Source organism: Hyperolius riggenbachi, chromosome 7 (assembly GCF_040937935.1).
Source record: "Hyperolius riggenbachi isolate aHypRig1 chromosome 7, aHypRig1.pri, whole genome shotgun sequence".
NCBI classification, from domain to species: Eukaryota; Metazoa; Chordata; class Amphibia; order Anura; family Hyperoliidae; genus Hyperolius; species Hyperolius riggenbachi.
Genome location: NC_090652.1, coordinates 277,534,037 through 277,546,126, shown reverse-complemented (window position 1 = coordinate 277,546,126; position 12,090 = coordinate 277,534,037). Strand labels below are relative to the sequence as shown.

At 41.8% G+C, this 12,090-nt stretch overlaps 1 protein-coding gene across 7 annotated transcripts in view; it reads left to right on the top strand.

The window, feature by feature from the left end:
• The window catches only part of LOC137525063 (protein mono-ADP-ribosyltransferase PARP15-like), an 83,636-nt gene that overhangs the window by 46,914 nt on the left and 24,632 nt on the right, over positions 1-12,090 (top strand). The gene's annotated exons all lie outside the window — the stretch shown is intronic.

Genomic DNA, 12,090 nt, shown 5'->3' with positions numbered 1-12,090 from the left:
CGCTGAGGATACATCTGATAGACCAGACAAAGGGCAGAAATTTGCTTTTTCTCCGGACCTAATGAAGAATCTGTTATCTGATATGCATACGGCTATGGGTATTACAGTTGAACAGAGGACTTTGACACCCTTGGATCAGATGTACGAAGGTTTGTCAGATCCCCAGTCCAGTTTTATCCCAGTTCATTCTTCTCTAAAAAATATGATTAAGAAGGAGTGGGAGGAACCTGAAAAGAGAGCCTTTTGGCCTCGGTCATTAAATCGTAGATACCCGTTTTGTGCGGAGGACCAGAAATTCTGGGGTACATCTCCCAAGCTTGACCCATCTTTTTCCAGGGTGTCAAAGAAAACAGATTTGCAGTTCGAAAATTTTGGAAACTTAAAGGATCCAATTGACAAAAAAGCGGATAATCTCCTCAGAAGAGCATGGGAGTCCTCATCACTAACTTTTAAACCTGCAGTAGCTTCAACAGCAGTGGGTAGGTCCCTGAAATACTGGTTGATGGAAACACAGGACAAGATTGCTTCTGGTGTTCCTAGGGAGGAGATATTAAAGGACTTTCCAAAACTATTCAATTCCACCAATTATCTCACTGATGCAGCAGATGATACGGTGAAGTTGACAGCCAGGACCACTGCTTTAGTAAATTCTGCTAGACGTGGTATATGGGTAAAGACGTGGCAGGGAGATAACTCTTCCCGCTCTAAATTATGTAGTCTACCTTGTGAGGGGGAATTTCTTTTTGGCTCTAAGTTAGAGCAGACTTTGGAAAGAACTGCTGATGCTAAAAAGAATTTTCCTGTTAAAAGGAGGACCTTTCCACCCAAACGCTCCTTTCGTTCCTCTAAACCTGAACAAGACCCCAAGACTTCATCGAGAAAGAAATGGGGTCCAAGTAGGCTTCAGAAAGCCAAATCAAATTTTGCCCATACCTCCCAGCAAAATAAACAATGACGTCAGGATCCCGGTGGGGGGAAGACTGGCCCATTTTTACGAGCAGTGGCTCCTTCTTCCTCAAAATCTCTGGTTACAGAAAATTGTGTTAGAAGGGTATGCCATAGAATTTCAGTAGGTAAATCAAAGGCCAAAGACAGAGATTCAAACAATGGCATTACAAAACGAAGTGACTATGTTACTACAAAAAAGAGTTATCAGAGAGGTCCCATCATGCCAGAGGGGTCAGGGATATTATTCACCGGTCTTTCTTGTAAAAAAGCCTCAGGGGGAGTTCCGCTTCATCCTCAATCTGAAAGGGTTGAACAAGGCTGTAAAATATCGAAGATTCAGGATGGACAATATCACCTCTGTTATAAGTCTGTTACAGAAGGATTGCTTCCTGGCATCATTGGATCTCAAGGATGCCTATCTACACATCCCGATAGAGCTACAGTCTCAGCAGTTCCTAAGGTTTGCCATCAGCATTCAGGAAGAGGTAAGGCACTTCCAGTTTAACGCTTTACCTTTTGGATTAGCCTCGGCTCCTTGGTTGTTCACGAAGGTCATGTCCGAGGTCTTAGCTGTTTTGAGGAAAAGATCTATTAATGTTTTGGCCTACCTGAATGATCTTTTGTTTTGGGGTGACTCAGTAAATTCCTTGAAAATCCAGATTAATTCAGCTCTGGAGTTGCTCCAATCTCTAGGATGGCTTATTAACTGGTCTAAATCATCTATTCAACCTAAACAGACTATGGAATATTTAGGTTTTGTTATTTCTACTTGTGATGAGAAAGTGTTTTTGCCTCAGAGAAAGATAACTGCTATTCTTAATACTGTTCTTTCTTTTCAGACCACAGGTGCCATTACGCTAAGAAGGGCTATGTCTGTTCTAGGCCTTCTAACCTCCTCCTTCCCTGCAGTCCAGTGGGGACAACTCCATTCAAGAATACTGCAAAATTGGATCCTAAGGAATTGGAACAGAAAGGTGACGTCCTTAGAAAGAAGATTGCTAATTCCTTTCAGAGTAAAGGCAGCTCTCAGCTGGTGGCAGAATCCAGTTCGTCTGTCCGAAGGTCGACCGTGGTTTTCTCCAGTCGAAAAAATCATGACAACAGACGCCAGCTCCTGGGGATGGGGGGCTCATATAGACTCACTACCAGCACAGGGTCAGTGGTCCACTTTGATGAAAGGAACATCGTCAAACAGCAGAGAGTTACAGGCAGTATGGATGGGCCTACTTCACTTTTGCAATTACATCAGCCACTGTCATGTTCTAGTACGTTCAGACAACGCCAGTGTAGTGGCGTACATCAACAGGCAAGGAGGAACGAAAAGTCATCTTTTATGGTCTCAGACCTCAAAAATCCTATTGTGGGCGGAGAAAAATCTAAAATCCATCAGAGCAGTGCATCTGAGGGGTGTAAACAATTATCTTGCGGATTACCTAAGCAGATCGGCTCTAAAGCAGGACGAGTGGACCCTGAACTCGGAGGTTTTCCAGGAGATCTGCATGACATGGGCACATCCAGAAGTGGATCTATTTGCAAGGAGGAGCAACGCAAGGTGTCAACTCTTTTGTTCCCTATGGCCCCAGGACAGGCCATGGGCGATAGATGCCTTTTCGATAGATTGGAGCATCAGACTAATGTATGCTTTTCCCCCTCTATCCCAGATCCCGAAGGTTCTCAGCAAGATTTGTCGAGACAGGGCTCGATTAATTCTGATAGTTCCATTTTGGCCGAAAAGACCGTGGTTCAGTCTATTACAGAGGTTATCGATCAGTCCTCCGTTGCTTTTACCTCAACGTCCGGATCTATTGCAGCAGGGGCCAGTTTTTCATCCAAATCTTCAGCAGATGCGTCTCTCTGCATGGAACCTGAGTGGAACATTTTGAAGTCTAAGGGGTTTTCAGATGGTCTTTCGGAAACCTTGATTCAAAGTCGAAAGAAAGTGACGAGTAATTTGTCAGAAGGCCTGGCGAGTCTATAATAGCTGGTGTTAGGAGATATCTATGAATGTTCATTCATCGACATCAGTTTTAGAATTCCTGCAGGCAGGGTTTGAAAAAGGACTGAGTATTAGTACATTAAAAGTTCAGACAGCGGCAATCAGTGTTTTCCTACAAAGAAGACTAGCCCAGGAGGAGTTCATTCTTCATTTTTTTCAGGCAATTAAGAGGTTACGTCCAGTGTTGGTTCCGAGAACCCCGTCTTGGGATTTAAACAGTCTTACAGGCTATGTGTGGTTCTCCCTTTGAACCAATTGACCAAGTTTCGGAAAAATTGTTATCCTTGAAGATGGCATTTCTTCTTGCGATTACTTCGGCAAGAAGGGTAGGAGAGTTACAGGCTTTGTCAATTAAGCCTCCCTACTGTATTATTTCAGAAGACAAGGTTACTTTGAGGCCAGATATTGCCTTCCTTCCAAAAGTAGTTTCAACTTTTCACAGAACTCAGGAGATATTTCTTCCTTCATTTTGTGAGAAACAGTCTAATGAAAAAGAGAAACAGCTTCATTGTCTGGATGTCAGAAGGTGTCTACTTCAATACTTGGAGAGGTCTAAATCATGGAGGAAGACAGATGCTTTGTTCATCCTGTTTGCTGGAAAGAATAGGGGGCTCCGTGCATCAAAGCCAACTATTGCTAGATGGATAAGACAGGCTATTCTAATGGCATATCAATCACAGGGTAAGGTCCTTCCAACATCTGTCAAAGCTCATTCTACAAGAAGTGTCGCAACCTCATGGGCAGAGAGGGCTGGAGCTTCCATCGAGCAGATTTGTAGAGTGGCTACCTGGTCCAGCCAGAACACATTTGTAAAACATTACAGACTAAATTTATTATCAAGTGGTGATCTAGCCTTTGGTAGAAAAGTTCTACAGGCAGTAGTCCCACCCTAATGAGAATCTTGTTTATCGTCTCAGAGGAGGGGTGCTGTCCCAGGGACACTCTGGGAAAGACCACACTTACCTTCGGTAAGGTCTTTTCCAGTAGTCCAGGGGACAGCACCCCTACTTCCCACCCTATGTGGGAAACTATTAAGAAGAAATTTTGCAAGCATCGTATGGTGAGTCCGGGTCATCTTTGTTATTACTGAGGATCATTGTAAGTGGCTTGTATTTATACATGTACTGCTGTCCATTATGCAAATTTGTTTGTTTAATAGCTTCCTGTCCAGAATTGGGAGGGGAGACAAGTCTCAGAGGAGGGGTGCTGTCCCCTGGACTACTGGAAAAGACCTTACCGAAGGTAAGTGTGGTCTTTCGCACTTTTTTTTGCATTGAATGCAAATTACGCTTGATTACATAATTACAGGGGTAATGGCGATTCACAAACAAAGTATGCTTCGCGAAACGTAATCGCAATGCGTAATTGCAAAAAAAACAACTTTTTTGCATAATCATAATTGAGCAATTATCAGCACCACTAGAGGCACCCAAGAAGCAAAAACATTAAAGTTAGAAAAAGTATAATGTGACTTATCTATTAAAGACCAATGGTTGAAAAAATAGTTCATTAAAGAGGAACTGTAGTGAAAAGAATGGATAAAATTGCTTGCTTATTTTTACAATATTCAAGTATAAATGATTTAGTCAGCGTTTGCCCATTGTAAAGTAAAATCTTTCCTCTCCCTTTATTTTCTTTCTGAAAAGTATCACAGGTGACTTTTAGTACTGGCAGGTGATCTCTGAGGAATGTTTACTGGGATTTCTAAAACCAGTCTCCCAGAATGCTCAGGGGAGGAGAGGAGTTCTGAATTTTGGCTAAGCTTCACTTGGAGAACAGGGTTACATAACATACAGCAATATTTTGTTATAGGAAGTGTTTGATGCTGAAATCAGGATAATTACCATAAAAGTGGATATCCTGAATAATTTACTGCATTCTCCTATATTACACCACAGTTACATCATGAGACGCTCATGATTATGGTCACATGCTGCTTAACCTGAGGAAGTTAGTATGCCCAGCCCATAAAATACAGTAAAATCCCCATTATCCAGAACTCTAAAGTATTCCTTTAACCAGAAAAAATATCCTGGCTTGTGTGCATATAATAAGGGCCCCAGCTAAAAAGGGTGCCAGATATAAACTATATTGAAGTTATAACTTCAACATAAAATATTGTTTAATACTAATTCTACTATTCCACACTGTAACATCTATTTTTATGTTTACTAAAATGAGGACCAGTAAAATATTGTTTAATATACTGATATTGTACTACTTCATTTATATAGTAAAATATCTTTAATCCTTACAGATATTTTACTATAACCTAACCTCTCCCTACTCTCACACAGAACCCTCCCTGGTGGTGCCTAACCCCAAGAACCCACTTTAAGGGGCCTAACCCCAAGACCCCCTCCCCACCTGGTCTTGCCTAGACCCTAGACCCAACCCCCCGGTGCTGCCTAGCCCCAAAAGCACCTCCTCCCCCACCCCCCTGGTGTTGCCTAGCCCCAAGACCCGCTCTCCCCCTCCTGGTGTTGCTTAACCCTAAGACCCCATTTTGTTTGTGTAAAATAAGTTTGTATATGATTGATTTTGTTTAACATAAAATGAAAAAATTGAGTCAAATGTAAAAATGTTATTTTTATACAGTATAGAAGTTTAAGTAACTTTGTTGAAAAATTATAATTTGTAACATTGGTGAAAATAGCAGAAGCATCTCATTTGTGGTGCATAAAATCGAATTGTAAAGGATTTTTTCTAAGTATAGAACATTTTTAGAAACAATTACTGTATACATTTTAGAAACCAATTGTTAAATTATGGGTTACCGTAATTGATAAAGCTTGGTGTAATTGCCTTCTTAAAACAGAAGGAAATTTGCAATAATTCAGTTATAAATGAACATTTGTGGTTACCCACAATGCACACCTACTAAATATGCAAATTATCCCTTTTTGCCCTAAATTTGGTATGGACATAATGGGTTACTGTAGTAATAAATTTGGTTTGGACATAAAAATTAGATAACAAGTGATATATATTTTTTTGCAAACTATTTTACAAACAAAATTGTTTTAAATTAACGCAGCACCCTTTTTATACAGTTAATGCAAAGCAAAAACAGTCTAACATTGATGTTTGTGGGGCGCCCTTTTTAATAGGCGCCTCTTATTACATGTGTACTGGCCTTGCAGCAGGATGTATAAACCTACTTTTACACTTCTGTATACAGTAATAAACCTCTGTTACATTAAGACTGCCCTTTGCCCTAATTTGTTTTTAAAGCGGATCCGAGATGAAAAACTAACTATAACAAGTAATTTGTCTATATATCTTATCTAAAGTTTAGATAGTTTACACAGCAAATCTAGCTGCAAACAGCTTCAATAGAATATGATTATTTCTTCCTGTGATACAATGACAGCAGCCATGTTTGTAAACATTACACCGAGGCAGACTTATCTGTATCTTGAGCAAAAAAACCTAATCCCCTCCTCCTCCCCTCTGCCTCTGAAATCTCTGGCTAGTAATACCTCCCCCTCCTCCTGCCCAGACTGCGCTCCCATGAGCCCTTGCTACTGTCTGAAAGTGCCTTGGCTCTCTGAAAACCTGTGGGAGTGGTTTATTTAGTTTATAGGGAATTAGAGTATTAAAACAAAAACAAAAAAGGATTTGGCTTGAGGAATGCCCTATAAACAATAGGAAAGGAACACAATTATGCAATGAGTAAAAGTTCATATCTGATCCACTTTAAGTACTGTGTTTCAACATTAAATTATTATAGTAAGTATACAGTGTGGGGGTACAGTACTTGTTTTTTTTTTGTTTTTTTTGTTTGCTTTTTAAGCTTGGTGTATTTTTAAAATTGACTCTCAAGCAACCAGAAACTACACTGTTCTCCAGCAGTCATACGGGACAATGGAGATCTGGGCCCAACCCAGACAATTAGTAGAAACCACCAGAAAGAGTAAAGAGTAGTAGCCCCAACCCTCCCCTGACTCCTCAGTTTATCTTGGTTTCCGTCCTGGAAACCTAGAAGAGAAATGGCTCTCTACATTTTTATATTTTTCATTTAGCCTCACTAAGTGGTGAGGCCAAGAGAAAACATTGTGGCTTAGGTGATCGTTGTGACGCTAGTGGCGTCTCTTTGCTCACCCGGTTTTCTGCCGAACGCGGTGTTTGGATGTCGATCCCTCTGTATGCATTTGTGCGGGCAAGGATCGGTGCACTCTCCACAGCTGCTGAGTTTCTTTTGCCGAATTGACGTCCTCTTGGCAGCTCAGCTGGGCATGCATGAGATCCCTGGACCACAAGCGAGGGTTGGGAGGCTGGCATTGGTCGGGCTCTGGGGGAGCCTAATATAGGAGAACTAGGCAGCACCTGAAATGGAACTGCTCCTGACGTTCTCCCCCATGCTGGAGAGATGGGATCACAGAAGAGGCTTCCCAGCCTGTTCCGGCAGCAGAGGTGAGTGCATGTTTGCAGGGATGTAAACTCGCATGATTCAGTTTAGAGTGATTTTTCCTTAGTGTGTTTTATACTTTCCCTTTTACTCTAGGGATGATCAGAGATGCAAATTATCCCGAGTTGATGCAAATGTATGTACTTTTAATGCAAATGTATGCAGTTTGAAAATGGTCAAGCTGCATATATTTGCATAGAAATGTGCATATTTTCAGAAGAATTTTCATCTCATTAATCATCCCTATTTTTCTTTGTATCCAACAAGCTAAAAGTGAATGCAAAGCAGTACAGGTATAGGATAGGGTTCAGAGAAGCCTGAATCTAAGAAATGTGAGAGAGCGCTATATTACAAGTCAATGACCGTATGTAAGTTCTAGTGGCAGTGAACAGGTGAGGATGAGAAGTGTTCATTTACAGTTCTGTGCTGAACGCTTGCCAGTCCAAGCAGCTCTAGCATGGTTCTGCATTAAGCATGGCTACCACCTGCGGGAAGCGAGCAGCTGCTAACCGCCGCAGTAGAGGATTTGTGTTCTTGAGCAGGGACTGACCTCCTGCAGGATGTAGATAATCTGCCCTTTTTTTTTTTTTTTTTTTACAGCTGTGGGTCCCCCTACAGTCACATGCTTCTCCACTGTGGCACCACTGGTATCATGTAGTTTTAACCACTTAAGTCTGGATGGATAGATCTGTCCAGATAGACTGTGCTGCTCCTGCTGCCTGATTGCGCGTGCGCGCTCTTGCCGCCTGCCGTTAGTCCCCGATCAATGAATGGGAATATACTTCCCATTCATCGATCTAAGTCCCCCGCAGAAAAAATGACTGTCTCTTATCAGAGGCCGCTGTCTTTCTGCAAAAAAGTTTCCCATCCTCTTTCTAGTTCCTGGAAGCGCGATCATTCGCTTCCAGGACTTTTTGACTGTGGCCATCTTGAGGCCAAATGGTAAACACCCACATTTTTTTTTTTAAATTAAATAATTACATTATATTAGCTTTAAAATTAGCGGTTTACCTCCCACACCAAAAATTACCCAAATATTTTAATTAAAAAAATAAATAAAAAAAAAATTACAATAAAAAAAACCCCAAAAACAAAACCTAAATAGTTAAGGGTCTGAACTTTTTTTAAATATGCATGTCAAGAGAGTATATTTATTTTTTTAAATTATGGGCTTATAAATAGTGGCGGACGCAAATTTAAAAAATGCACCTTTATTTCTAAATAAAATATCGGCGCCATACATTGTGATAGGGACATCATTTAAATGGTGTAATAACCAGGACACATGGGCAGATAAAATACATAGTTTTAATTACGGTAGCATGTATTAATTTCAAACTATAATGGCCAAAATCTGAGAAATAATACATTTTTTTTCCATTTCTTTTTTAATCTTCCTGTTAAAATGGATTTAGAAAAAAATAATGCTTAGCAAAAATGTACCACCCAAAGAAAGCCTAATTAGTGGTGGAAAAAACAAGATGTAGATCAATTAATTGTGATAAGTAGTTATAAAGTTATTGGTGAATGAATGGGAGGTGAAAGTTGCTCAGATGCATAAGGTGAGCAACACAGTAGGCTGGAGTGGCATTGGGTTGTTTGCTTTTTTTTTTTTTTTTTATTTCAAGTAACCAATCAGGTGTGACTTTCTCTTGTACCTGATTGGGTACTTGAAGCAACATCTGGTAAAATTATGAAAACATTTAGTGGTGCATCAGGGAAGGTGTTTTTTTTTATTTTTACTTTAAAGAGCCACTGAAGCGGAAAAAAATTATGATTTTCTATGTGTAGTACAGCTCAGAAATAAAACATTAGGAGCAGAGACATAAGTCTAATATTGATTCCAGTGCAGGAAGAGTTAAGAGACTCGCGTTTTTATCTATGCAAAAAAGCCATTGAGCTCAACCTTTCAGGCTACTTGCACACCAAGACGTTGCGTTAGGTGCTACGTTAAGGTCGCATAACGTGCACCTAACGCAAGGCCTGGTGCTCTTCGATGTGGACGTCAGAGTGAGCCGCGTTGTGCAGCTCACTCTGGCGTCCGTGATGCGTACTCTTGGACGCATGCGGCATCACGTGGTCCCGCCGGCCAATCGCCGCACATAGCGGCCGCACCAGGAAGTAAACACTGCACGTCACAACCTGCGGTGAATATTAGCCATGTGCCTGGCCGCTTTCCGCTCCTCCCCAACATGACTGAGCATGTGCAAACAGTCTAACGCGGCTTTTTTTTTTTTTTTTTTATAAATTCTTTTTATTAAATTTTTGTTTAAAACAAAAAGACACGTATATTGAACGGAGTACCTGATTTCCAACACACGCAGGTGAGGAACCAGGGAAAGGGAAAGGAAAAAACCAAACATAACACCACAAGGTAGTATGTACAATAGGTCAACACTTTATCACTTTGCGTAAATTAAGTGAAAGCCGCAAGGGCGCAAAAACAGGATGTGGAGATCTAGTTGTCAAATATATAAAGCATTATTACCTTATCAGAGAGCGCAATGCCAATTTTTAACTGTTCCAACCTTAGGTACTACACATGTAATTAAATAGATGCATGTGGAGGACTCATTAGCCTTAGGACAGAGCTACCAACTGTAGTTATCACATTGCTTATTAATACCTATGGATTTATTTCAAGTCTATGCAGTATCTTTACTTGATGTCCATGGTCCCCAAACCTTGTGAAATTTAGCCGGACAACCCCTAGCAATATATGCAGCTTTGTATAAATGGAGGGAGTTATTAATTCACTTTTTCCAATATTGGAGGGTTGGGGGGGCTGGTTGTTTCCAAAGGAGCACTATCGATTTCCTAAAGTAGTATAACAATAGCCCAATGAGGTGTCTCTGCGCTCTAGACGTAGCCAGTGTACATTCCCCAGTATACATATTAGGGGTTCAGGGGTGACATTGGTCTTTGTTATATGTCCTGTAAATTTGCATATTTCTTTCCAGGCATCAATAATTATGTGGCAATTCCAGAATATATGATTGAAATCAGCGCCGGCGGCACCACAGCGCCAGCATGAGCTCGAGCCAGCCTTGTCAAACTTGCTTAGGCCCGGTTCACACTTGCGGTGGCCCTCCGGAATCGCCGTGCCGGAGCCGCACCGCCTGCAGAAAGGACGGAACGGACGCACGGCATAGCAATTAAAGCCTATGCGTCCGTTCACATGGGTCCGTTCTGCAGAACCGGAGCCGGACCGGATCCGGGCCGGATCCGGACTCCGGCCTCCGTTCCAACATGCGCTATTTTTTCATCCGGCCCCTCCGGCAGCCGTATCCGGGGCGGAGCCGGACTGCACCATCCGGCCAATACAAACAAATGGGAACCGGAGGCCGCACAACACACTGGCTGAGAAATCCGGATCTTCTACCCCACTTCCTATGCGGATTTTTGCGGCGATATTGGCTGGGGACACATGGGCAAGCATTTTGGAGTGGAGCAGCACGAGCTGGAGGTGTTGGCAGGATGTTGGCAGCATGTCGGAGGTGGAGGTGAGTGCTAAACAGCAGAGGGCCTGATTCCACAGGTCCCCCTTCTGCTGACCTCCCAGACCCCAACATTTTTTTTTTTTTTACGTATATTTTGCCAAACGGATCCGGATCGCATCCTGATTACCACCTGATGCAACCTGACCGGATCCGGATCGGATCCGGATCAGAACCGTACGGTTCCGATCCGGATCCGGTCCGGATCCGGTCAGGTCATCCGGTCCGTTTGGCAAACAACCGCTAATGTGAACCGGGCCTAAATTTGTAGGGCGTGAGGTATGCTTGGTGAACAATTTTGAATTGGATTAGTTTATCTCTCGATGAGATTAAATATTCAAATGGTTTAATCCAGGCATCTTCCCAATCCTCATCATCTAAGGTAGGTATGATTGGTAGCCAGGGTTGTTTGAAAATCGAAACATGAGGTTCGGTGATCAGGATTGCTTTGATAAATTGTGGAAAGGGCTTTTGTGAGGGTCTCACTCAGCAAAATATCCTCTATAGCAGTGGAACTAAGTTTGACCGGCTCTCGCCCAAACTGCGCTGCAAATGCGTGCCTCAGCTGCAAATATCTGAACAGATAGCCACTGGGCAAAGAAAATTTGGTTTTAAGAGAGTCATAGTCCATTAACCCTCTGTTCAGGACAATATGTTCCAATTTAGTTATACCTTTTTTAATCCATATAATAGGGTCAGGGATCCTACAGTCTAACGCGGCTTAAGCCGCTGTAACGCCGTAGCATGCTGCACTTTCGGAAGAACGTGCAGCATTTACATGTAATACAACGTGGGCAGTGTAAACAGCCCACTTGTGTTACATTGCTGTACATTGGGGGAGCGTTACAGGCTGCACTAACGTGCGCCTGTAACGTCCCTGTGTGTAAGCAGCCTCAAAGTCGCAGAGAGCTCTGAGTTCTGAAGGTTAGCTGAGCTGTCAGTCAAGGATTTTTCTTTTTCTCTGCCAGAGGACAGTTCAATAGTTCACAGCCTGCTCTGTAAAAAACATTTAAAATTGCTGAGTGTTGCTCTAACTGCAAATATTAGAGAATGATGCATTGTTATAAAAAACACTAACTGAAAATAAAAATATGAGAATATTTTCTTTGCTACTAATCTACTAGTAATTATTCATAGTACACAACCAATTCATTACAACATTTATTTTTTTTTCGCTTCAGTGTCTCTTAAATGAGATGCACAAATGTTTGCCCCATGTCTCTTTTGATGTTGTTCCT